We start from the raw sequence: 25,551 nt of genomic DNA, 5'->3' as shown, positions 1-25,551 counted from the left end.
TCTTGGAGTATTGGTCCACAGGGAACGAATCTCCAACTGCTTACCCTGGGGGAGGGGGGGGGCGCCCATCTACCGCCTGCCTCAGTCCCAAGGTCAGAACAGACTCCCTTTTAGTTGTCGACCCCACTGCTCCCTGCTTGGTCCTCTTGTCTCTCTGCCCCTTGCTCTGGTCTCTGGCTTCCTCTTCAGCCTCCCTTGGCCGGCTTGTGATCCTTGCCTCTCTGTATCTGCATGCTGTCTCTGTTTGGCATTACTCACAATTCTCTGTGGAAGGCTCCTTCATCCCTTCTCTTTCCTGTGGATCTACCAGTGGTGTGACTACGTCCTCAATCCCTCGTCAGAGGAAGGGAATCCAGACAAACCACACTTTAAGCCCCAACTCTCTGTGAACTGACACAGACAGAACAGTAGAAAACAATTGGAGTATTTGCTTAAAAATACTGACCTTCTAGAGCTAGAGCCTTTGGTCCTTACTCCATTTTATGAAAGCCTTTGTATTTCCTTTTAAACTCCATTCCACTCTTTTGCCTTTCAAAGCCGAAAAGTGGGTCTGTGCTGAGCCTTTTCAGGAAGGAAGGTATGCTTGGTAGGGTGTGTGAGAACAATTAAAGCAGCATTGTAAGCAAGACAGCTTCCAACCTAAGGAGGTGGTTATTAACTGCTCAAAGCTTGAAATGCCAACTATGTGTGGGTGGGTGGTGATGATCTCTTTCTCTTTCTCTTTCTTCTTGTAATTGTGAAGCTTCAGCGATTGGGTGGGTACTCTTCCCAAGAGAGCAGTATAGAAAAGAAACATCTCCAGCAAAGTTGTCCTTCCTCAGTGGTTGAGTGAAAATCCAAACGATATAAAAGGAGCCTGAAGTAATAACGTCTTCATTGAATCTCAAAACTCCAACTGTAAATGAATTCATTCTTATGCCTTTGTGATGGAAGGAGTCGGAAAATTTTACTGTCCTTGGTCTCCAGGTGTGAGATGGAAGGAATGGAAGCATTCAGTCATTTCCCCAAGGTTGCCCTGTGAGTCTCTGGTGGAAAGAGGACTTTAGTAACAGCAGCAATTAGCACTTAAGTACCTGGCAGGCCTTGACATTGCTGACCCTCAGTCTCTGGAGATGGACGCCACTTCTCTCTCTCTCTCTCTCTCTCTCTCTCTCTCTCTCTCTCTCTCACACACACACACACACACACACACACACACACACACACACACACACACACAGGAAACTTCACTTCTCCTTAGGCTCTGCCTTTTACAGAGTAACCGGTATATTCTGATCACACACCTCAGAGACACACTGATTGGGACACATGAATAAGAAGAACTATACCGTCTCCGTGGGGATCAGAACGCACCAGACCGGAATTCTGGAGCTGGCCGATCGTAGTTATGCTGCTTGGAAGTGAAATAAAAAGTGAGGTCTCAGGTTAATTCACTGACTATGCAGTAATGAAGACAAACTATAAGGTAAATAGATGTACATTTACAGAAAACCAAAAAATGTACAATATAAGAAACATGAGAATAAAATTAATGAGTATCTGGATCAGGTATTAAGGGAATAAGCCAGGACTGAGTGCATTTCCTATACTAAACTAAATTTAGGTAGTAATTAGTACCAAACAGCATTAACTGTGTTACCAACTGCTCAAGGATTTTAGTCAATTAAAAAGTACAACCTGAGTGGACTTTGGAACTTTTCTGGTTTGATCAGCCAAAACTTGGGGCTAAGGCCTGAGCCTGGAACCCAGCTTTGAGGCCCTTCTCAGGAATTCCCAAAGAGAGGTTTAAGTTGGAAAGTGTTTAAGGAGCACCTCTCCCGGCACTCTAACTTTTTTTTTTTTTTTAACATTGGCTTTTTAATTAATTAATTAATTTATTTATTTTTGGCTGTGTTGGGTCTTCGTTTCTGTGCGAGGGCTTTCTCTAGTTGTGGCAAGCGGGGGCCACTCTTCATCGCGGAGCGCGGGCCTCTCACTATCGCGGCCTCTCTTTTTGCGGAGCACAGGCTCCAGACGCGCAGGCTCAGTAATCGTGGCTCACGGGCCCAGTTGCTCCACGGCATGTGGGATCTTCCCAGACCAGGGCTCGAACCCGTGTCCCCTGCATTGGCAGGCAGATTCTCAACCACTGCGCCACCAGGGAAGCCCCAGTCTCACTTTTTAACTAGACAAAATCCTTAAGCCAATGGCAGAGGCACTGAGCATGGGATTCTAGGCATCAGCTAGTAGGTGAGGGAAGACTTCAGACTCTCATGGGTCCATGATGTGCACACACTTTTAACATCAAAGATGACCCATCAGCCATTGCCAATTAGAGCAAAGAATCACAACCCTAGAAATATCCAACAATAAGAGAATCTTAGAGGAAGTATGTTTTGGACAGATGATCATATAAAAACAATGTAGATAAATATTTATCGACATGGAAAGTGAAAAAACTTGTTAAGGAAAAAAGCAGATTGCACACATTATTTTCAATATGATCTTTTAAAATTTTTCTATATAGACATGTTTCTAAAGATACGTAGGAGAAATGTACCAAAATCTTAATAGGGAATATCTCTGAACTGTAGAATTACGGATTTTTCCATTTTTTCTTTTTTTAAAAATTTTATTTATTTTTGGCTGCATTGGGTCTTTGCTGCTGTGCACAGGCTTTCTCTAGTTGCAGTGAGCGGGGGCTACTCTTTGTTGCGGTGTGCGGGCTTCTCATTGTGGTGACTTCTCTCGTTGTGGAGCACGGGTTCTAGGCGTGCGGGCTTCAGTAGTTGTGGCACATGGGCTCAGTAGTTGTGGCTCGCGGGGTCTAGAGCTCAGGCTCAGTAGTTGTGGCACACAGGCTTAGTTGCTCCACGGTGTGTGGGATCTTACCGGACCAGGGCTCGAACCCGTGTCCCCTGCATTGGCAGGCGGATTCTTAACCACTATGCCACCAGGAGAGTCCTCTCTGTTTTTTTCTGCCATTCTAATTTTTAAACAATGAGTTTGTATTGTTTTATCTTTTTAAAAAATCTTTGTTTTTTCAAATATAGGACACTCCTCAGAATGTTCCTGAATAACAATACCATTTTTATTTAAAATAAGCACCAAGGCCCATACTTCCTTTCGCCTCCTCAAGTAAGGAGAGATTCATGGGCAGCTTGGTAATTCATCAATCATTCATGTCTCCATTCATGATCCAGGTGTCGAGTATAGGAATTCAGGCTAAATAAAGCTGTGCTGCATCCCGAGTTCCTGCATAGAGAAGGCAGGAAATTTCCACGGTGTGGGCTAGCAGGCAGAGTCTCCAATGGCAGTAAGCTACTGTAGCTTCTTTAATTTCACCCCAGATACATCTAGAAGAGCAAGATATTCTTTGAGGTAGGACAGTTCAGGTCACCTCCTTGGGTTCCTGCTATTGCCCCATGAGGGTGGTCTCTGACTCTTTAAAGTGATTCCCTGACATAAATTCCTAGAAGCATAGTCTGCTATATAAAAGTAATTTCTGAGAAACAGAGTCACTTCAGCCTGAAGACCCGGTTTAGAGGCTGTGCATCAGCGGACAACAGTTACATAACAGTTTGTCTTTGTTTCTCTGGCCATCTGTGACCTCTCCACTCCTTCCTGCTGACACGATCCCCAACAGAAAAATAAAATCTGTGTAGCCTAATGTACCTCCTTCCCTCCTGAGCCTTCGCGGAGAATAATAACAGCAGCTGCATGACTTTTACTTGATGTAAATACTTTATTTACTTTTGTATTTAATTTATGCATCGGTCCAGTGTTTGCACAGCTGTTTGATGTCTGTGTGCCCATAGATTAGCCTTTGCTGATTTGATCCAGCTTAAACTCTAAGCATTGAGAAACGGAGAGGGCTCCCTGTTCACTTTTTTTTACGCAGCCTCCAGCATGATACCATACAGATGAAAACTTAATTAAGAATTCCAAGATTTAGACATCTCCTTGAAGATATCTTTCTCCCTTGATAAAAAGAAAGACCAAAATTTCCTGATCTGCTCAGGGAAAACATGATGGTTGACTTTGTTTTCCTTGTAAAAGGACACCATTGTCATATCAAGGTGACATTGTGGAGGTCTTTTCTCCCCCCAGAAGTGTACCAAATGATTTGGGGAGGTGTGGGATGTGAGAGCCAGCCTGGATGCAGGGCTAGTAATTAAGGGATGGGTTGGGACGGAAAAATTGCTCTTACTGAGGTTTACTTGCCCATCAAAAAACCAAGAAAGGACTGGGTAGTGAAATGGCAATGGTTTGGTCAACACATATACTGGAACTTAGTTTGCACCCCAGTACCTGAATGTGGATTTGTTTTTGATGCTGTCTTGTGGGAAAAGTCATGGTCAGCTGCACCAGGTATGGTTACTAGAGGCAGTGGTGGGAATGCAAGGGCAAGGACCCCCCAGTCTTCTCCCCTCCGGTAGGAGGGGAGACAGGGTACACAGGGGTTTTTCTGTTTGGCTGGGCTCTCTCTTGTAATGTACAGATAACATTATGCTTCAATAACATTTTTGTCAGTTTTATGTGACCTGGCCATCATCAACTGTTTATTTAAAAAAAGAGCAATAATAAAGATCAAGTACAGGGACTTCCCTGGCAGTCCAGTGGTTAAGACTCCACGCTTCCACTTCCACTGCAGAGGGCACAGGTTCGATCCCTGGTCAGGGAACTAAGATCCTGCATGCTGCACGGCATGGCCAAAAATAAGAGATCAAGTACAGGTTGAATTTTAGGCAGAATTTGAATCTCTCTGTGCCTCAGTTTCTCTCAATATTAATAGTGCCTCGTACCTGTTGATAATACCTTAGATCTTGTAGTAAAAGGTGAATCACAAAGCACAGAAAACTCTGAATTACCTAAAGTATAACTTTCTCAGCTGCTTGACCTTCTCTATCACTGTTGCAGTATTCATTTTTTTTTTTGTTTGTTTTTTTGGGCTGCGTTGGGTCTCCGTTGCTGTGCGCGGGCTTTCTCTCTAGTTGTGTTGATTGGGGGCTACTCTTCATTGCGCTGTGCAGGCTTCTCATTGCAGTGGCTTCTCTTGTTGCGGAGCACAGGCTCTAGGCGCGTGGGCTTCAGTGGTTGCAGCACGTGGGCTCAGTAGTTGTGGCTCGCGGGCTCTAGAGTGCAGGCTCAGTAGTTGGGGCGCACGGGCTTAGTTGCTCTGCGGCATGTGGGGTCTTCCCGGACCAGGGCTCGAACCCGTGTCCCCTGAATTGGCAGGCGGATTCTTAACCAGTGCGCCACCAGGGAAGTCCCCGTAGTACTCCTTAACGAAGTATTTTTTTTTGCCATGAGTAAGATGGTTGTCATTGCTTTTTTGTTAAAATTCATCAAGAACTAAAGAGAAATACTTTTAAAATTAGATCATGACTCAGGAAAGAAGGAGTGAACTGGTAAGTTTGAGTCTGTTATCAGCTTTGCTTGAGACTGGCCTTTTTTATCACTCTGAGGAGTAATGCTGTTTGTTTTCAGCATGAAATCCGTAAGAGAAAAAATTGAGAAGGGAACAGGGCAATGATATTTTGATAGGGTAGTTTTATTGTTTTGTCTGATGTATTATGATCCCTAACCCCCAATGTATTTAGGGATCATTCATATTTAAATACAAAATACCTTCCAAAGCCAAGTGCAAGTGGTTTTATAAAAACAGTAAAATGGCATATTGGATTATTCTTCTCAAGTTGCCCAGGAAACTTAGCATTGACTGCATTAAGGTTCAGAAACATAGGTACATTCTCAGCCAACATGTATTTTGAATATAGCAGGGAAACACAGATGGTTTAGACCTTCTGAGATGCATTAAGTTCTGGAAACTGGAAGCCATAAAAGACAAAATCGTGGGAGGGGAATTGCAGGGAGCACCCTGGGGAAGAAGCAGCCCTGGAGTTGAATGACCTCCCTTTGAACTCTAGCTTTCCCAAGTCACTTTCCCATGCACTTCCTCAACACTGGTTTCAGTTCTTTAGCTCTCATAAAAGGCTTTGGGCCTGGGAGCATCACTGCACAGCTGAGAAGAGTGCTGATTCAGGCAGAGCTCGGAGGGAGGGCTGGAGCACGCGGTGTGTTTACAGTGAAATATTGTGTGAGCTTGAGTGACATGCATGTGTATGTGTGAGTGTGTGTGACTGTGTGCGTGCATGTGTGTGTTTTCTCACGAGGAGTAGCGATATCTCACCACGGTCACAGCCACCAATGGGAGATTTAGTTTCCTCCAAGTCACCTCAATTAAACATACATTTTAAATAAAGCAGCATGTTTGCATGAGAGATGCAGCTTCTAAAGCTCCCCGAGACCTGATTCCCCTTCCAAACATTTCGCTGCCCCTTAAGGATCTCATATATAGAAATGTTTGAGTTGCTTCTTTGTTCATTCTTTCATGAGCCACCACATAATTTCGCTTGATAAGAAGTGGAATTAATACTTCTACATAAGCTTACATTTCAATGCAATTCCTTTCACTTCCTGGTCTAAGTTCACACCTGACTATAAAATGGATTCTGTAGAGCTCAGACAGTGGGTGATATACTCGGGTGACTGTATCTTGCTTTGCTACCTCAGAATGTTTTTTTCTGATCAATTTAGAAATGTTGAGTGATTTTCATGAGTCTTTAGTTGTATTTTAAAAATACATTCATTTCTTCCTCATTTCAAAATATTAGACAAAGAAGTTTGGGAAACATAATAATCATGGATAATTTCCAAATTTCCTTTCTTCCAAAACTTTTTCATGATAATTAAATTATTCTACTTTTATGATACCCAACTAAAGAAGAAATCGAGTAGGCCCATTTTGCAGATGGAAAAACAGATGTTAATTGACTTGTTCAAGGTTACATAGTGGGACAAGATAAAAAATGAAAGGGACAACTAGCCTCTCCTTAAATTTACCACATTCCTTTTCAACATGGTGATTATTTCAGTTGGAAGTGAAAAGGCACTTCATTTAATTTGCCTTTGATTTTCTGTGCCTCTTGATATGTAACTTCTACATTTCAAAACCTAATTGCAAGGTTAGACTATGATTTTGCCTTATAGGAATTAGATTATTCATTAATGCCCCTCTCCATTGAATCTTTATATAATCTTAGATTTCCAGTATAATTTGTTTTGATTTGATTTGCAGTGAATTGCAAATGATATAATTTTATAATTTGCACTTGTTTCCACTTGCAGTAAAGATACATCCATAGCAATAAAGAATGGCAGAAAATAAGTGAGGATATAGATCCTGTATTCTGACAGTACCATTTATTCATGTATTAGGCAACATGGATACAATGGTGAATAAACAAAGTCCTGCCCTATGGGATGTTCATTTTAGTGAGAGAGGCAAATAATAAATAATCAATTTCAAAACGCAATCATGGGGACTCTCCTGGTGGTGCAGTGGTTAAGAATCCACCTGCCAATGCAGGGGACACGGGTTCGAGCCCTGGTCCGGGAAGATCCCACATCCCACGTGCCACGGAGCAACAAAGCCCGTGCACCACAACTACTGAGCCTGCGCTCTAGAGCCTGTGCTCCGCAACAAAGAGTAGCCCCCACTTGCTACAACTAGAGAAAGCCCGCACGCAGGAATGAAGACCCAACGCAGTCAAAAATAAATAAATAAATTAAAACAAACAAATAAACACAATCATTGATAAGTGCTGTTAAAAAAAAATAGCAGAGGAAGGGGACAGAGAAGGCAGAACTATTTTAGAAAGTAGTTGAGAAGGTTAATTTAAAAGCCAGGAAGAGGGCCTTCCCTGGTGGTCCAGTGGTTACGACTCCATTGTTCCAATGCAGGTGGCACGGGTTCGATCCCTGGTGGGGGAATAAGATCCTACGTGCCGCCTGGCTCAGCCAAAAGATAAAAAAAAAAAAAAAAAAAAAAAAAAGCCAGGAAGAGGTGGTTCTCCCTGGTTTAAAGACCACGTAGCTGGAACAGAGTGAATGGAGAGGTGAGTGTTGGCTGAAGAGATTTGCAAGGCTGGAGAAAGGACTTCGGATTTTATTGTAGTGTTATTAGAAGCACAGAGCACTGAAGAGTTTTGAGCAAAGACAATGACTTCTTACTCATATTTTAAAAGAAATTCTCTGGTTGCTGAGTTGAGACTGGACTATGGAGGGGTAAGAATAGAGGTAGGAGACCACTTAGTCATCCAGGGGAGAGATTGTAGGGGGCAGACGTGGGTGTTAGCAGTTAGGAGGGAGGGAAGAGATTGGATTCAGAATATGTTTTGAAGGTAGAAGTGGAAGGATTTCCTGCTAAAATGAATGCGGTGTTTGGGAGAAAGGGTTGTTTTTGTCCTGAGATGGGGAAGACTTGAAGGAAGCAATTTTGGGTGTTGGTTTTAATACAGAAAGTCCAGTGTTCTGCTTTGGACACATGCAGTTTGAGATATTCAAATAGAGAGGTCACGGAGGCAGCTGGGTATAGGAGCCCGAAGTGCTGGCGAGAGGTCAGGGTTAAAGATATACATCAGTGAATGGAGGCTATTTAAGGGCAAGGGCTGGGAGAGACTGCCTTGGGAGGGCGCGTGGAAAGAGAAGAGGAAAGGCCCAAGGTCAGAGCCGTGGGGCAGTGGACATTTAGAATTCTGGAAGTGGAGAAGGACTCAGTGGAGGAGAGAGCAGTAGAGCTAGTATCTGGCTAAACATTCAACAGCAGATACGTAGATAGGTACAGCTGGTGTTAAGGTTTAGCGTCTGGAAGAAAAAAAACCTTTGTGGGAGAACAGCCAAAAGTTCTAAATTATTGTGATAGAGGCTAATGAACCAAAATGTGACCGGGAGAGGACAGAAAAGGGGAAGTTTATCATTTTAATGACTGCCCTGGGGATTAAGCACTACTGACCACTTCCTAAGATGTTGCCCAGTAGTAGTTTCTCGTGGTAAAGGGTTCAATGTTTAGAGAGGCTACTCCGTGGGCATCCAGCTTAGCTAGGAGGATGCTATACACAGACAACACACCTTTTTCAAAAATCTATTTTGTTATCCCGTTTAATGGGGACACAACATGGAGCTGGCCCTTTGGCCAGGAAGAAAATAAATAAACAAGGCAATGTCAAATGTCACTTTGGGAAAATTCTCTCTTAAGCCTGGCTGGCTTTCAGCAACTCATTTTTCTCAAGTCAGCTGTTGAGCCTTCAGTTTGGGGATGAGAATAAGTTTTCTCTCTCTCCCTTGCTCAAATTTCCAGGTTCTCTCTAAAACTCAAGGTTAGGCAAGCAATGCAGTCGTCTCTGTGGCTGCTCTCTGTGCTGGCTCGACTTGTCTGCACCGTGACGCTGCTTCAGTGCCTGGAGGGGACTGCAGTGCAACAGATCTGAGATGCCAGGAGTGAGCCCAGATGCTACTGTCAGGAAGACGACAGTGTCAAGGCCGAGAAAGGAGGCCAGGGGGAGGCCTCCGACAGCTTCAGAGACAGAGGGAATTTGCCTTCTCCCCGGCTCCCCCCAACCCCTCACCGTGAGAATACTGAATCAAACTATAGCAAATGCAGTTATTTACCGATTTACATCCAGACAGGCTTTTTCTTTTTTTAGGGAATGTTGCAATTATTGGAATATATGTATTGAATCACTGAAGGTGTTACTAGGACAGAGGTAATTGGTTACAGACTCTGAAGCACCAACTTCAGATGGCTGCAGAGTTGCCCAGAAATCACAGCCTTCTGTTTATCTGCAGGTATAGCAAGAATAACTACTTACCTGTAGGCTATCTGGATGTTTCTTTCTAAGGAGGGGAAGTGCTGGCTCAGAACGAGAGTAAGGAACATCAGCACCCTTGAGCTCGCTCAAACACCCCTGACATCTGGAATACACAGAAGGAATCCATTTCTTCTTTCTCTGAACTAGACAGAATACCAATGGCGGGAAAGTTACCAAGATGTTTTGAGACCCTGGAATAGAGTATCTGTGTCATCCAATGTATGTAGAGATCCCAGTTCCTGTAGGTATTATTCACCTTCTCCACCAGCTGAGCATAAACCATTTAACATTCAGTCAGTACAGCTGAATTTGGAGGTGTGATGGCCAAACTCTGGGATGTGAAGTCTTTCTGAAAGAATACAGAATGTCATTATCTTAGCTGAGAGTAGCCAAGGGATGAGAGCCTTGGGCAAAACTCCATTCTCACGGTGACTTGGTTGAATGTCCCATCCTGACCTCCTCTTGACATCACAGGAGATTTTATGTTTCATGCTCACCAATCCCTGGGAACAACACAAGCTATTAAATCCCTCTCTGCATACTCTTCTCTCTCTGGCAGAGATGGCTCTGTGTGGCCAAAAGGTGAACCCATGGAACTCCTGCAGTTTGGAGAAAGAGTAATTTTTAAACTATGTGTTTGTGTGAAGCTGCAGGTCTCTAGTTTTCTTCATTCACCTGGCTGTTTCTCCAGCACTTAGGAAGTACCCATTAAGACCATTACAGATCCTAAGTGTACCAGTTTCAAGTAGATGGCTACCATACCAGGATACATTTCTTTAAAGTACACGTCTTTCAATTCTCCCGTCCAACCCTGTGCTTCTATGGGAAACTCATTCCATCCTTTCCCTCCTTCTCTGCTAGAAAACATCTAGAATTTTGGTCTTTAAAAAAACTCTGGTTATACTGAAGTTGGCAAGAGTGAGATTATTATGCATGTTCACTCCCTAATTTCTCTCCAGGATGTGGTGAAACCCTGCTTCACATCCATGCCCTTGAAATTCTGCTAACTGTGGTCAAGGCCACGTTTTATATTCAGTGACGCCCACTGAAATGACTAAATGCTGAGTGGACCCGAATCTCTGCAGTGACATTAGATGATGCAGTATTTGGCATGGGTGGGTTCGGGTACTGGGTTAAATTATGTAGGTTAACCCCCTCCCCAACATTTAGATTCCAAAGGCGTCAGAAGGAGGGAAAGGTACAAATATAAAAGAAAAAGATCGAAACAAAAAAGGGAGAATATCAAGATCTGTTCTGTTACACAGACGCTTGTTGCAGGTCGAAGTGCCGCGCAGCCTTCAGAGGCTGAACAAAAGGAGCCCGGGGAGAACCAAGGGCAGTGCCATCTACGGGCAGGGGTTCACTTGTCTCCTGGCCATGCACCTTCGGGGGTTGCTACTCTTTCACCCTTTCTTGTCCTTCCTCTCCCCTGCCAGGTCACTTCCAATCTTCTGGTCCATAAGTCTGAATGAAGAAGACAACCAAAGGAACTTTTAGGCCCCGATTCCAAATAATAACCAATGCGAGTTGATTCTACACCAATATGCGCAAGAGATGGAGAGACGAGGAGCTTCCCGACTTGCGGCAACGCCCCCTCTCCTCCGCCGCGCGGTGACAGTACCCTGGGGTCAGCTGGCAGTGGAGAGGAGCCACTGCCATAGTCTCGGAGGATGTCTCTTCCTGCTGCTGCTGCTGCTGCTGCTGCTGCTGCGGCAGGTTCAGTGTTTTTGCACCGCAGCACAGTGCAGAAGCCGAGGCTGCAGACCTCGCCCAAACCCCCGAGCCGGCGTCCGGGCCGCGTTCCCGCGCCCCACCGGCCCCAGAGCCTCGGGGCGGGGGGGGGGCGGCGGGGACGAGCCGCGCGCCTCTCGCCGCCCTCCCGCCGCGCACGTGCGCTCCCGGGACAACGGCAGGCGAGGTCCGGGCGCGCCCCCGCCGCCCTCGGCCGCGCGCGCGCTCCGCCCGCCCTCCTCGCGCGTGCTCGTGCCCGCGACGACGGCGGCGCGCCTCTTCTCCCCGCTGCGGGCGTCGCGGGCGCTGGAGGAGGCGGAGCGCGGGAGGCGGAGGCCGGGCCGACGGCGGGCTCCGGCGGGCGCGCGCGCCGCGAGCGGGGCGGGGGCGCTGCGGGGGCGGCCCGAAGGCGGCGGGCGAGGGGCTCGGAGGCGGAGGACTGCGTCCCCGGGGCCGACTCGGCCGGGTGAGGGCGAGCGCGGTGCGTGTCGGAGGTGGGGACTCCGAGGCCGCGGCCCGGAGCCCGGCGTCCCCGCCCCCGAGCCTGACGGGGCGACGCGGCGGGATGAGGCGCTGGCGCGGGGGGCGCCCGGCCGAGCCCCCGCGGCTGCCCTGGGCGGCCAGGCGCTAGGCTCGGCGCGCGGGCGGTGCTCGGCAGCGGCGAGGACCGGGACGAGGACGAGGACGAGGAGGAGGAGGAGGAGGGCGTCGGGCCCGGCGCCCCGCAGGGCAGACACGGAGCGGCGAGCGGGGCGCAGCGACGCCGCGGCGGCGCGGCGGAGCCGCGGGGCTCGGTAAGGCGGGGGCCGCGGGAGGGCCGGGGGCGCCGGTGACGTGGGCAGGCGCCGCAGGGGAAGGCTGCGGGGGCCTGGGTTTCCTTGTCGGGAGAAATTCTTTTTAAAGTAAAGGTTCGGGATCGAATGTTCTTAGAAGGCCATCTCGGGTTTCCCCCGTCCCCGTCGACTCCCTCCCTGGCCTCCCGGGGCGGACCGCGCTCCGGCCGCTGCCTCCCGCGCCCGCCGCTTCCCCGCGGCCTCGTCGGAGCGGGCCGGGCGGTTCCTGGCCTGCTGCGGCGCTCCGGACCCGAGGCGCGGGCGGCGGGCCTGGGGGCTCCGGGGGCGTCCTCGCCGTGCCCGCCCCCTGCCGTGCTCGCCGGCGCACCCGTGGAGTTTTCCCTCTCATCTTTCTAATTGGCTGAAGTTGCCACTGCACATTGGACGGTGCTGGTGACTTAGTGCCCTTTTCCCCCGCCATCACCCCCCCACGCCCCCGTCTTGCCTTTCTCGTTTTGCTGACTTGAGTAAATATTCATATTAAAAAATTACCCAAACAGATGACGAGAAACGGCAGAGGGAGAAAGTCAAAGCTGATTTCTTAGCTGTAGTCTACTTCTGGACCCTTTATAACTCCACCTTCTGTTGCTGAAGCTTAAGGAAGGTGGGGGGGGGGAGGAGGAGGAAGAGACCCCCAGCAGGATGCTTGGGATGCAGTTTGATAGTTATCTTTTAGGAAATAGAATTTGGAGCATTATAATTTTGATCCGCATGCAGAATTGCAGTCTGCTTTTAAACTGCTTGGGGCACTGCATGATGCTACATGGGTAGCTGGCAGCTGGGCCACATTGCATTGTTGTCAGCACCTCTTTTATTTTCCATTCTTTCAGAGTTTTGTTTGGCACAGATTTAGACCTTTTAAGTCAGTCTGAATGGGAATAACTTCTGATACATTGGTTGCTTTTGTAAACGTTGTCTGTATCTGTATTTCTGTTGGAAGAAAAAAAGCATATGGTGCTGGAGTGCCGTGGCTCTTAGAGTCCAGAAAATGTGCTAGTTTGAATCAGTAATTGAATTGGTTGTAATATTTTTGGGTAGTGACTGTTGTGATTCATTATTTTTCCTTATTGGGTAAATTGAAATCTAACTCGGCATCTTGACATTTGGTCAACTTGAGAGTGAAGGAAATAGAAGCTTTAATTGCTGCTACGGCACGACCTCAAAGTTTTTCAGGCCCTCATTGGTGTGAATTATTTTTTAATAGGGCTGTTTGTGAAGATGGGATATTATGATGTTGTGATTACCATTTTCAGGAATATCTGGAGTCTACTTCATTCCTAAAATTGGGTGTGTGATGCTTTATAGAATAAGTATTCTAGAACGGTGTGAGGTTGGAACTATGCTCAAGCTGGTTATCTTCATACCATCGTTCCTATAGCCGTCCGTGGAATAAAGCAGCACTTTGGACAGAGACTTGTCCAGACCTAGCTGGGGTGGAAGCCCAGTTTTTTACTGTATGGTGATGCACATTGAGGTGGGTGATAGCGTGTAAGTGGGCCACAGAGGAAATGTTAGTTGGAAGAACCTTCGTTGGTTATATAACTTTTTGTTTTCTAGGGAGAGACCAAGAAGCAGACAGGCAGGCTCAACTGTCATTAGAGTCTTTGATGTTGGTTTGAATTCCAGTAGTTACGTTCCTCTTATTTTCTTTTCCTAACCTCCACATTATTTTCCAATCACCAGAAGCTATTCCACAGTTGGGCCAAGACTTTAATGGCAGTTCATTCATCTCCATTTCTCTTTCCCTTATTCTCTGTTCAGATGACTTGTTCAGCAGTTTCCCCTTTCTAAGCTGGTCTGGGTGTACTGTCTGCATAGTACACATAGATTCACTATTGAGTCTAAATGCATTTAACAAACGTCAAGAATTAGCAGCTGTTTTCTTCAGAAGACTGTGATAGCAGAATAAAAATCGAGTGAAATGAACTAAACGTTTTCATTGCATTTAAAGATTTTGACAAATATTCTTGAAAATCTTAAGGGTTTAACCCATTAATGTGAAATTTGATGTCCATGGAAGTAGTTAAGAGGCAGCGAGGACTTGAAATCAGGTCGAAGTTGCAGTTATGCTGCTCAGTAGCTGTGTGGCCTCGTCCCTGCTTTGGGCAAGTTATTTACATTTCTGAGCCTGTTTTCCGTAGGTGTAAAATGGGGATGAGAAGGTTTGCACTGTCTTCCTTACAGAGGAGGGGTCAGATGAGAGAAAGGGTGTGAAAATGCTTTGTAATACTTCTTATATGCGTAAGGTATTACTGTCATTACCTATAAACTTAGTATTGAACTGTTTTAAATGTCTTAATATCACTTTTAAAAAATGCACGTTAGGAATTAGAATGTGTTAGATCTCTTTGAGTTCCAGAATCTTGTGATTCTATTTCATTCTTAGGAAATCCATATGTGGTGTCTACAGTTTTGGACTCTGGAGTTTTTGAGTATTTTGGGACAGATGTCAAGTTTATTGAGACTTTGAGCTTCTTTAAAGTATCAGTTCAGAATATTAAAGGAGATTACAAGTTAGGAGTTATGAAAAGAGCTGTTTAGCAAAAAATATTTTGTATTTGTCTGCATTATTTAGGACAGACATTGGCAAAATTCAGCATGTAGGCCAAATCTGGCCTGCAGCTTGTATTTTATATGGCCTATGAACTAAGAATGAAAAATTTTTAAATGGTTGAAAAAAATAAAAAGAATATTTCATGATGTTCAAGTTACATGAGGTTCAGATATCAGTGCTCATAAATAAAGTTTTATTGGGATACGGTCATACTTGTTTATGTATAGTCTGTGGCTGCGTTGGCAGTACAGCAGCAGAGTTGATTTCTTGCAACAGAGACAGTATGGCCTGCATAGCCCCCAAATTTTAATAGCTGGCCCCTTCCAGAAAAAGTTTGCCAATCTTTGATGTAGGACTTAAAATTTTTGCTTTACTTAGCACAGTGTTATTTCCTATCATAGCATTATAGGGGTTAAGACCCCTGGAAAGGTACTAATTTTTGCTTTGGAGTCAGATAGACTTGTATTTGAGTACCAGCTGTGATATAAACTTTGATCCTGGACAAACAAATTAACATCTTGGTGTTCAGGTACCTCCTTTGTAATCAGAGAATATAGAATCTGTCTTAGAAGGTTGTGGTGATGATTAAATGAAATGTTACATGTCAAAGCTTAATACGATTTAGGCATACAGTAAGTACTTAGTAAGTTATACATGACAGTGATCATAAATTCTAGTGTAAACAATAAGCCTAAAATATTGCACATCACCTTGCCCCAGTATTGTAGAATTGTTCTCCTGAGTGGTATGCTACTTGGTATGGAATTTTCTCCTTTACTGAAACAATTAGTTCAGTTACCAGCTGATAATTGGAATAGCTTGAGAAGTTTCCCATATGTTGTACTGTATTTTTATTAATCACTTGCTTATTTAGATGATTAAGAATGGGTGAAAAGGTAATTCTGCTCGTTTTTCAGAGATCCTGGTTCTTGATAATTTCTTGGTATTAATGTATGTTTGCAAGCTGAATTTAAATACCAGTTCTCTGTTGGTTTTGGTGTTTCCTGTTTTTATTTTTTTGAGACAGATATTTGAGAAAATACATTAAATAAGGCCAGGGTTAGATAACTTTTTTAATGTATTTGATACTCTATGTCTTCCTTATGATTTGCATTAGCATCTCTCTCATATTCTCTTCAGAATTGGAATAATAAAACTTAATTTTTTTCCCTAAAGATAGACCTAGTGTACTATCTAGAAGCTTCGATGTTAAGCTGCTTTCTGAAGTATTTGGTTTAAATTATCTTACAATTGACAAATTGGATGTGCTTCCCAACTTCAAGTGCTGGTTTATTTAACATTAATCCTAAACTAAGAGTGAGCAAATAAACAGAGGCCATTGTTCTGACTGAGTCAAACAGAACAGAATTGGGGCCAGTGTGACTCTTGCCATCCTACAAATTGTGCAGTTTTACACCTTGGATGTTGCTTACATTCAGTGGGATGATCCAAGGGAGACATGGGAGGGCACTCATGCTGTCCCCATTCTGTCCTTGGTGGGGCAGAGGGCCTTTCATCAAACTGTAGAGCTGCAGCCCCTGGAAAACTACACTGCAGGGTTCTAATTGTAGCACCTCAAAAGCAGTAGAGGCCTAAAGAAGACCCACGTGGAGACAGTATTCTCTTTTGAGGTTAAAACATATAAACAACAAAACCAACCAGAGATTTCCTCTTTGAAGAGATGCAGGTTGAGAGGGGATATTCCCCATGGTAGCAAAACGTAAAGATTTGGTAAAATAGGTGTTTATAGTTTAATAGTATACCTGGACAAGGGGACTTCCTTGGTATTTAAAGGAGATTGTGTTAGGAAGGTAAAAGGAAGTGAGAAACAAGGTGTTTGGTCTAATTTCTCATAAGAAATTTATGAATCAGAATGTTCAGAGTGGAAGTAGAATTCTGATTTTCAGGGAGATCCTGTTGTTTGGCTTATGATCATATATTCATTTACTACTTTATTTTATGCCATGGATCATAGTATACATTAGTATTGGAGGCTGTGGAGATGGAAAGCACTGAGTGGAAAAGCATACGTGACCCACGTGGTATGATATGTTTACATTGTCTCTGTTAGGAAAGATAGGCACCACGCTCTGGGGAAGAATTCTAAAATAAATATTCCATTCATTTTCCCTTAAAATAGTAAAATTTTTATTATCTGGGGTTCAGCCTTGTGGTCTTGGGCAGGCCATTTGATTGCATTGTTTTTATTCCCTTGTGTGTAGGATGGAAACAGTAATTCCTGTTCCTCTTTTTATTGGAGAGGTATATGGTAAAAGGACTCTTAAGATGAGTAGTATTTTCAACAATTTTGAAGAACATATTATATGTACTTTATAAATTACCTAGTATATTAAGGACAGACAAAGGAGATTTTTGTTTAACAGAAAGGAGATTTGAACTTGAAGTCAGGACCTGGGTTCTTGTCTTGGCTCTGCTGTAAATAATCTGTGACTTTGGACGAGTAATTCATCTCTCTAAAGCTCATTTTCCTTATATGTAAAATGAGGGGTCAGACTACAGGTCTCTAAGATCCTTTCTTGCTCCAAAATTCCATGATTCTCTGATTATTATTATTTTTTTTTAAAGTAGGGACCATCCTCTTGCACTTGCCCAGTTTCCATTGACCTTCTACCTGAGGAGAACCTGAAATCCAGTGGTCTTCCGGATTCGGTAACAATCCTGGCTCCGGTAGGATGCAGGAAATCAAATCTCTTTTATCAGTGAACTGAAAAGTATCCATTCAGTACAAGTGAGTATTTTGTACCATGCTAAATGCAGTGGAAGATAGATATGAAAGAAGGTGGCATTGAGTCTCTGCCCTTAGGAAGTGTTCATTCCACTGGGGAGATAAACTATATTATGAAAAAGAATATCTATAAAAGAGTAGACAAGGGGACAGTGGGATGATCCCTGATCTGGCAGTTCGAGGACTTGGGTGTACTATTGGAGAGGATACTTTGTGGCTTTATGGCCTTGTGGCCTTGAACATTTGTAACATGAGCTTTGTAGACTGTCTCCAGCTCTGAAATTTGGTCATATTCTCTTTGACAGAGAGGCAGCATCTTTGAATCAGCCTGTTAGGAGACAGCTCAAGTGAGAACTGCTCAATCCAGGCCAGATTTTTATGCTCATTTTGCATAATTGCTTGATTTACTGGATAGAAGGAAAGGGTTACTTTAATTTGCTGGAAATGCATTCAAGGGGCAACTTTTCTTCTGGAAAAGTCAAGCATGTGAGAAGTGACAAGAGACCAAAGTGTCCCTGCTTCTGGGTCAATAACTCTGAGCCCTGGATCTCATTCATTTTTCCCTTAAGGCTTTCACTCCTGCCATTATTTTTTTCCTTGAATTATCATTCTCTCCTTACTGGATCATCTCTCTTAGTATGCAGACATGCCTTATATTACTTGCAGCAGTGATGATTAACTGTTCACCAAATGCCATTCTCTGCAGCTTCATTTCAGTAATAGGGCCCTCAGTTTTGCTCTGGCACATGGATGCCCAACTAGACTACATTTCCTAGCCTCCCTCTTACAGCTCGATGTGACCACATGATGAACTTTGGGTAAATGGATATGACCAGAAGTGATGTGAGTGATTTCTGTGTCATGGCCTTAGAAAGGAAAGCAGGTTGCTTTCTGCTTCCTCTTCCTTTCTGCCAGGAGAATGTAGTGCTGGTGCCTGTTATTCAACCTTGCTGGTGAGAGCAGCACTTTAGCGGGGATGGATCAGTAAGATGGGTCCTCGGATGGTCTCGTGGAGCAGAGCCGCCCTACTACTGCTCATTTATCTCTGGGTGGTTAAGTGAGAAGGGAATACAGTTTTGTCTTGTTGGAGCCCCTAATACCTTAACTGAATAAATCACCTCTGTTAAACCAGCCTCTCCTCCACCTTATGTTTCCCTTCAGCTGTTGCCCAATTTCTTTGTTCCCGTTTGCAACAGGAGAGGTTTATGTTTGCTGTGGCTACTTCCTTACCACTGATTCTCTCTTTAGCCTGATCCGTTTGAGCTCCTGTTTCTGCACTCACTGACATTGTTTTTAATCAAGGCTGCAACGACCTGTGTCTTGTCAAAGCCAGTGATCAACAGTGTCTTATTGACCTCTCATCAGCATTTCACATTGGCCAACTACTTTCTCTGACCTCGTAGCTACTCATTCTCTATGTCTTTTTGCAGCTTATCTCTACCCACCCCCCACTCTAAAATTTGGAGTGTCCCTGGGCTCGCCTCGTGTGATTTCATCCATTTTCATGGTTTCAGATACCATTTATATGCTGAGGGAGCTCAGATACCTTTTTTTTTCCCCTTGAGCTCTAGACTCATCTAACGCCATTCCTCCACTTGGATGTCTAATAGACACCTCAAATGTAACATGAACAAAGCAGAACTATGAGTTACTCTTTCTTTCATTTGCTCTTCCTCCACCTTTACGAAGTCTTCATCTTCTCAAGTGAAGTGACACCACTGTCTACCCAGTTGTGCAGGCCAAAACCCCTGGGGTTATCCTCCATTTTTTTCTTCTCATCTCATATTAAAGTCCCCTCAGCTCCACCTTCAGAATACAAACTGGACGTGACTACGTTTTTTAATAGTTTTTTCACTGTTAACACCTAGGCTGGCAGCCTTTCTCCTCTGGAAAACTGCCAGCAGACTTCCCTGCCTCTACTCTTGCCCTTATTTTCCTCACCTGTCCTATAACAGGAGCCAAAAATAATGTTAAATGTTAATCAGATTGTATCACCTGTTTACTGACTTTCCAATACACTTAACACTAAAACTAAAACTTAAAGGTTTATTATGGAAACAAAATCTCCACTGTGGCCACTTATGAGGCCTTGTATCAGCGGTTGTTAGTTGGGGAAGATCTTGCCCTTAGGGGACGGTTGGCAGTGTCTGGCTGTCAGGCCGGGGGGACGGGTGGCAGGGGGAGTGTGCTGCTGGCATCCAGTGGGTAGAAGCCCGGGATGCCGAGCATCCTGCAGTGCACAGGACAGCCCCAACCGCGACGAACACTGTCGTCCAGCATGTCTGCAGGGCGCGGTCTGGCGCCTTGCTTCCTCGCCAACCTCGTCGTCTTTCTCTGTCTTCTCCTTTGTTCACAGGGCTGCAATCACAATGATGTGATTCTTCTTTTTTTTTCCTTAATAGACTTTTTTTTTTTTTTTGAGCACCTTTAGGCTCACAGCAAAATCGAACAGAGGGTACAGGTATTTCCCGCATCCTGCCGGCCCTCACACACACAGCCTTCTCCACTGCCAGCGTTCCCCACCAGAGCGGGACGTTAGCTACAACTGATGGAGCTGTGACAGCACACCATCACCACCCAAAGTCCGCAGTTCTATTAGGGTTCATTCTTGGTGTTGTACATTCTGTGGGTTTGGACAGATTTATAATGACATACATCCACCATTATAGTGTCACACAGAGTGGTTTTCACTGCCCTGAAAACCCCCTGTGCTCCTCCTGTTCATCCCTCACCTCCCCCCACTCCCAACCCTTGGCTACTCATGATCTGTTTAATGACTCCAAAGTTTTGCCGTTTCCACAGTGTCTTATAGTTGGAATCGTACAGTATGTAGCTTTTGCAGATTGGCTGCTTTCACTTAGTAATGTGTATCTAAGTTTCTTCCATGTCTTTTCATGGTTTGATAGCTCATTTCTTTTTAGCACTGAATAATATTCCATTGTCTGAATGTACCACAGTTTATCCATTCACCTGCTAAAGGACGTCTTGGTTGCTTCCAAGTGTCGGCATTTATGAATAAAATTGCTATAAACAATCCGTGTGCAGTTTTTTTGTGGACATGTTTTCAACTCCTTTGGGTAAATACCAAGGACTGTGATTGTGGGATTGTATGGTAAACGTATGTTTTGTTTTATAAGAAACTGCCAAACTGTTTTCCAAAGTGGCTGCATTGCCACCAGCAGTGAATGAGAGTTCCTTCTGTCCCACATCCTTGCTGGCACTTGGTGGTGTGAGCTTTCTGGATTTAGGCCATTCTAATAGGTGTATAGTGGATGATGCTCTTTTTTTTATCTCTTGAAGAAGCTAAGCATGTACCTTTTCAGGGATTTACAGTTGCTGTTCCTTTTGCTTGGAATGTACTTCCTTCAGATCTTTGTGTGACTGCCTTCTACCCCAGAGAGGCCTTTGTGATTACTGTGTACATGCAGTACCGCAGTCTTTCTCTTCTATATTACCCCATTTTATTTTCTTCATTTTAGTTGATTTATTTGCTTATGTTTTACATTTATAATCCCTTTCTCTGCAAGCTGTTTGAGGGGCACGGGCTCTGTCTAGATATGTACTGTATCCCTGGCTTTCCTATTAAAACATATTTGTTGATGCCGGAGAGGTACCATCCATCGTGGGGATGGGAAGACAAGCTTTTCAGTGATAATGATAAATCAGAGCATCCTGAGAGCAGCAGGGAAGGTTGTGATTTTCCGGAGGATGGGAAAAATCCCTTGAGACAAGGCTGCTTTAGTCTTAAGTAAGTAATTTTGTAGAATGGAGGAATTTACCTCGATTTTTGTGAGGAGGCAAATGACAAGAGTAAGCTGACAGCAGGGACTTTTTAAGAGAGAAAGGTTACTTCAGGGTTTAACTTCCATTTTGCCTTGTGTCTTATACCACTTGTCTCTGCATATAGAGCTACACGTTCATACTGCAGTTATATAGGCCTTCTGGTTATACATAGTTTTACCTTTTCCCAGTATCAGAGTTTCTTCTGCATTTTCCTTGGAAGAGAAGCACATACCCTCTGCTTCTGTATTTTCAGTGACTGAAAACTCAGTTACTCACCTGACAGCCCAATTCTTTTTTTTTTTATTTTTATTGAAGTATAGTTGATTTACAGTGTTGTGTTAATTACTTTTGTAGAGCAAATTGGCTCAATTATACATATATATACACATTCTTTTTCATATTCTTTTCCATTACGGTTTATCACAGGATATTGAATATAGTTCCCTGTGCTATGCAGTAGGACCTTGTTGTTGCCCAGTTCTTTTTAAAAGTTCTTATTTTTAAAAATTCCTCATTATATTAGAGTGGAATGTACCTGCCTGCATTTCCAACACCACACAGATCTGCTCTGTTTTTCACATGATGGCCTTCAGCTGTCATGGAAAAATGGCTGGTTCTTTGATCTTCCCACCAACTTTTTCTCTTTCCAGGCTAAATATACTTATTTTCTTCAACTGTTCCTCATATGCCTAAGATTTTTAGCTCCTTTTCCAGGAGCTGTTTACAAGTTATTAATCAAGCTAACTGATACAGATGTTGCATTGCCTACCATAACAAAGAAAATTTCATAATGACCTAACTCAGGGTCAAACAGGGAATTCTCAGATTCCTCTGAGTTCTGCTCCAGAACATGGTAAAGGGCAAAGACCCAGCCTTCAACCCAAGATTCCATTCTCCCTCCAGGTTCCTTGCATGAGGGACTTTTTGCATGTGCACATATGTGGACACTTGAATCCGTGCATCCCCGTTCACCTTTCAGACAGCAGCTCTTTGATCATCCCTTGGACCCAGCGATGTAAATACCAGTGGTGGGGTCATCTGCCATTGGGAGGATCAACTCACTCAGGGAAGAGACCTGAGCAAAGCCTAGAAGTAGCCAGGAAGTTCTGGGGTCCTGGCAAAATGAGGGCTGGGTGTGTAGGCTGCAGTTGGGCATACCTTTTAAGTCCTGAGATCAGCTGGCCCCATGCATGGTCAAGGGTGTGGTCAGAGGGAGGCCAGTGCATGGCCCTTCAAAGATCCAGGCCTAGGACAGGGGTTTATTGCTTAGGTCCAAGGTATTACTGTTCTGTCATCGTCAGACTCTACTCTTGATTCTGTTTCCCAGAGCCAGTTATTGTGGAAAAAGTTAAATTCCCTCTTACAAGTGTTCCAAATTAGACATCGCGTTTTAATTAGAGCTTCCTAACGAGTGTGCCAGACAGCACTCTGAATGTGTTACAGATAGGGCAGAAATACTGATGTCCTTATTCCTCAGAGAGGATTATCAGTGACGGAGTGGCAAGAGCTTCTGCTGATCGCTGTTGACCAGCAGCAGCATGGCTTGCTTACTGCCGTGTGCCTGTATCTGGACTGTCATTTTCTGTATGTGTCCTAAGTGCAAAAGGCCTGAGAAACCCTGCTCTAGACTGCTGTGTGGTGACTATGCAGGTCTCATGGTATAACGTGTTTACATACAGCTTTGAGAGCATTTTTATCAACATTAATATTTGGTCCGCCTGATGATGTTGGAGGTGTCAAAGTAGGTTTGTGCCCTTCTTATTAATGAGGATATAGGTCCAGGTTAAGTGGCTTAATCTAGCTACACATTCTCACTCAAGTAGGGCAGTCGAAACTAGAACTCCATTCTTCTGACTCTTATTCTGGTGTATTCTCTCTACTAACCCAAATTCTTTTTCTTGTACTTTTTTTGGACAGCCTATCACTTCTGGTTCATTTAGGGCATGCAGGCAATTACATTTTTTAGAGTTTTTCTGTCCCAACTTCTGTTATGTTGTTTCCCTTTATTGTTACTTTTTAACCTGAAGACTCAGCTTGACATTTAATCTCTATTAATTGGTATCATTTTTATCAGATTCAAACAATTCATCCAGTGTCTTGCAACTTAATTGTATGTTATGCATTTTGATAGCTCTCTTCCCTAAAGTAGTGTCCTATTTAGTTGTTACAGTGACGTTTGTTTGAAATGGTCACCCTGCATTGTTTATAAAAGGTTAGATTACGTTAAAGCAGGAAAATGTGCAATACGTTTTAGAAATCTTTCTTTCCTAAACCAGTTATGATTAAAAAAAGTTCTGGCATGTTAAGTGTAAATTCACTTCCCTTTTTATTTAGTGCCCATTTTTTAAAAAAATTAATTAATTTATTTTATTTATGGCTGTGTTGGGACTTCGTTTCTCTGCGAGGGCTTTCTCTAGTTGTGGCAAGCGGGGGCCACTCTTCATCGCGGTGCGCGGGCCTCTCACTATCGCGGCCTCTCTTGTTGCGGAGCACAGGCTCCAGACGCGCAGGCTCAGTAATTGTGGCTCATGGGCCCAGTTGCTCTGCGGCATGTGGGATCTTCCCAGACCAGGGCTCGAACCCCTGTCCCCTGCGTCGGCAGGCAGATTCTCAACCACTGCGCCACCAGGGAAGCCCAAGTGCCCATTTTGTATTGATCTTTACAAAAGTTATTTTATTTAAACCTCAGTAACCTCACTTACTCATGTTACCTAAGTGCTGGATTGATTCATAATTCAAATCTAGGTCTGTTTAACCTCAAAGTACCTGTGCTTTCCCCCAGTACTAGTCTATAAATAATGTGAAATGATTTCTAAACATTTAACTTGAGCTGAGAAAGGGATGTTTCCCAGATTTATATTCTTAACATTTGGAATAAGTAATTCTCTGTTACTTATGCATAGGACAGGCCCCCTCACCGCACCCCCCGGCCCTCTCATTATCTGGTCTAAATGTCAGTAGTGCCAAGTTGAGAAACCCTGCTCTAAAGGTTTTAAGTAGTCAAGGTTTTACTTTGAATATGTGTGTGTGGTTTTAGCCAACAGCATCATGGTGATAGGTGCTAGAATGGATCAGAGATAGTTTCTCCTACTCCCTGCTTGGGAACAGGTTGTCAGTGACATTAGAGCATGATGTTTTTATTCATTTCTGTGTTGCTTCTAGAGAATCTGGGATTTAATGCTAAAGGCTTTCTGAGTTAGAAAAGGTTAGGCTTTTTATGTTATAGTACTTATGTTTGTTAGAACTTTTGATGGGTAAAAACGTGAAATATATGAAACTTAGCTGGCATTTTGGTATTGACCTGCTAACCAACATAACTTCTATGAGAAGTTGTATTTATTGCTTAAAAGCACAGATTTGAAGGGATGGTTGCTTAGCATTCTAACACCAGTTCTCTTTTCCCTTGTTTTTGAGTTGCAAGGCATGACTGGAACATCACTGTAGCACCTTTCTCAATTTCTTTACGTTAATTTTCCCAGACTTGATTTTGTGTTCCTTTGTTCTAGATTGCTATACCTACCTTCTTAAACTAAAGTTTAATTCTGTTTACTCTGCCTGATCAAGAACCATCAGAGGTTCTGTATTCCTGTTATACTTATTAAATGCTCTTGCTACTACACGTACTAAACTCTCTTGCTTGATTTTCAAGGAAAGCTTTTTTTTTTTTTTAATAACCCTCAATTCACGATTCAGTGTCACTAAATGATACATATCTGTCTTTTTAATACTATCAGTAGCTGCTGTTACTGCTAACATTTATTTATTATTGATATGCTGGAAACTATTCTAAGCCCCTTACATGTATTATCTGGTTTATTATCACAATTGCCCCATGAGGTAGTTACTCATACTGTTTTTTTTTTATTGTGGTAAAATTTACATAACAAAATTTACTATCTTAACCATTTTTAGGTGTCCAGTAGTTTTAAATATATTCACATTGTTGTGAAACAGATCTCCAGACCTCTTCCATCCTGCAAAACTAACACTCTGTGCCAATTAAACATCTCATTTCTTCCTCCCTGCAGCCCCTGGTACCCACCATTCTACTTTCTGTTTTTATGAATTTGACTACTTTAGGTACCTCATATAAATGGAATCATACACTGTTTGTCTTTTTGTGACTGACTTATTTCACTTAGCATAATGTCCTCAAGGTTCAACCATGTTGTAGCATGTGACAAGATTTCCTTACATTTTAAGGCCGAATAA

General features: G+C 43.7%; 1 protein-coding gene across 5 annotated transcripts in view; it reads left to right on the top strand.

The window, feature by feature from the left end:
- The first annotated feature begins 11,723 nt into the window (after positions 1 to 11,723).
- ARHGAP32 (Rho GTPase activating protein 32) overlaps positions 11,724 to 25,551 on the top strand; it is a 282,949-nt gene continuing 269,121 nt past the window's right edge. For 4 of the 5 annotated variants that reach the window (XM_057552731.1, XM_057552730.1, XM_057552725.1 and 1 more), the window contains exon 1: positions 11,724 to 12,217. The gene's annotated coding sequence lies outside the window, so the exon portion shown is untranslated. The remainder of the gene's footprint in view (positions 12,218 to 25,551) is intronic. The other variant, XM_057552728.1, reaches the window with a different exon arrangement.

This window comes from Balaenoptera acutorostrata, chromosome 9 (assembly GCF_949987535.1).
Source record: "Balaenoptera acutorostrata chromosome 9, mBalAcu1.1, whole genome shotgun sequence".
Lineage (NCBI taxonomy): Eukaryota > Metazoa > Chordata > Mammalia > Artiodactyla > Balaenopteridae > Balaenoptera > Balaenoptera acutorostrata.
This window is presented reverse-complemented; position numbering and strand designations above follow the sequence as displayed.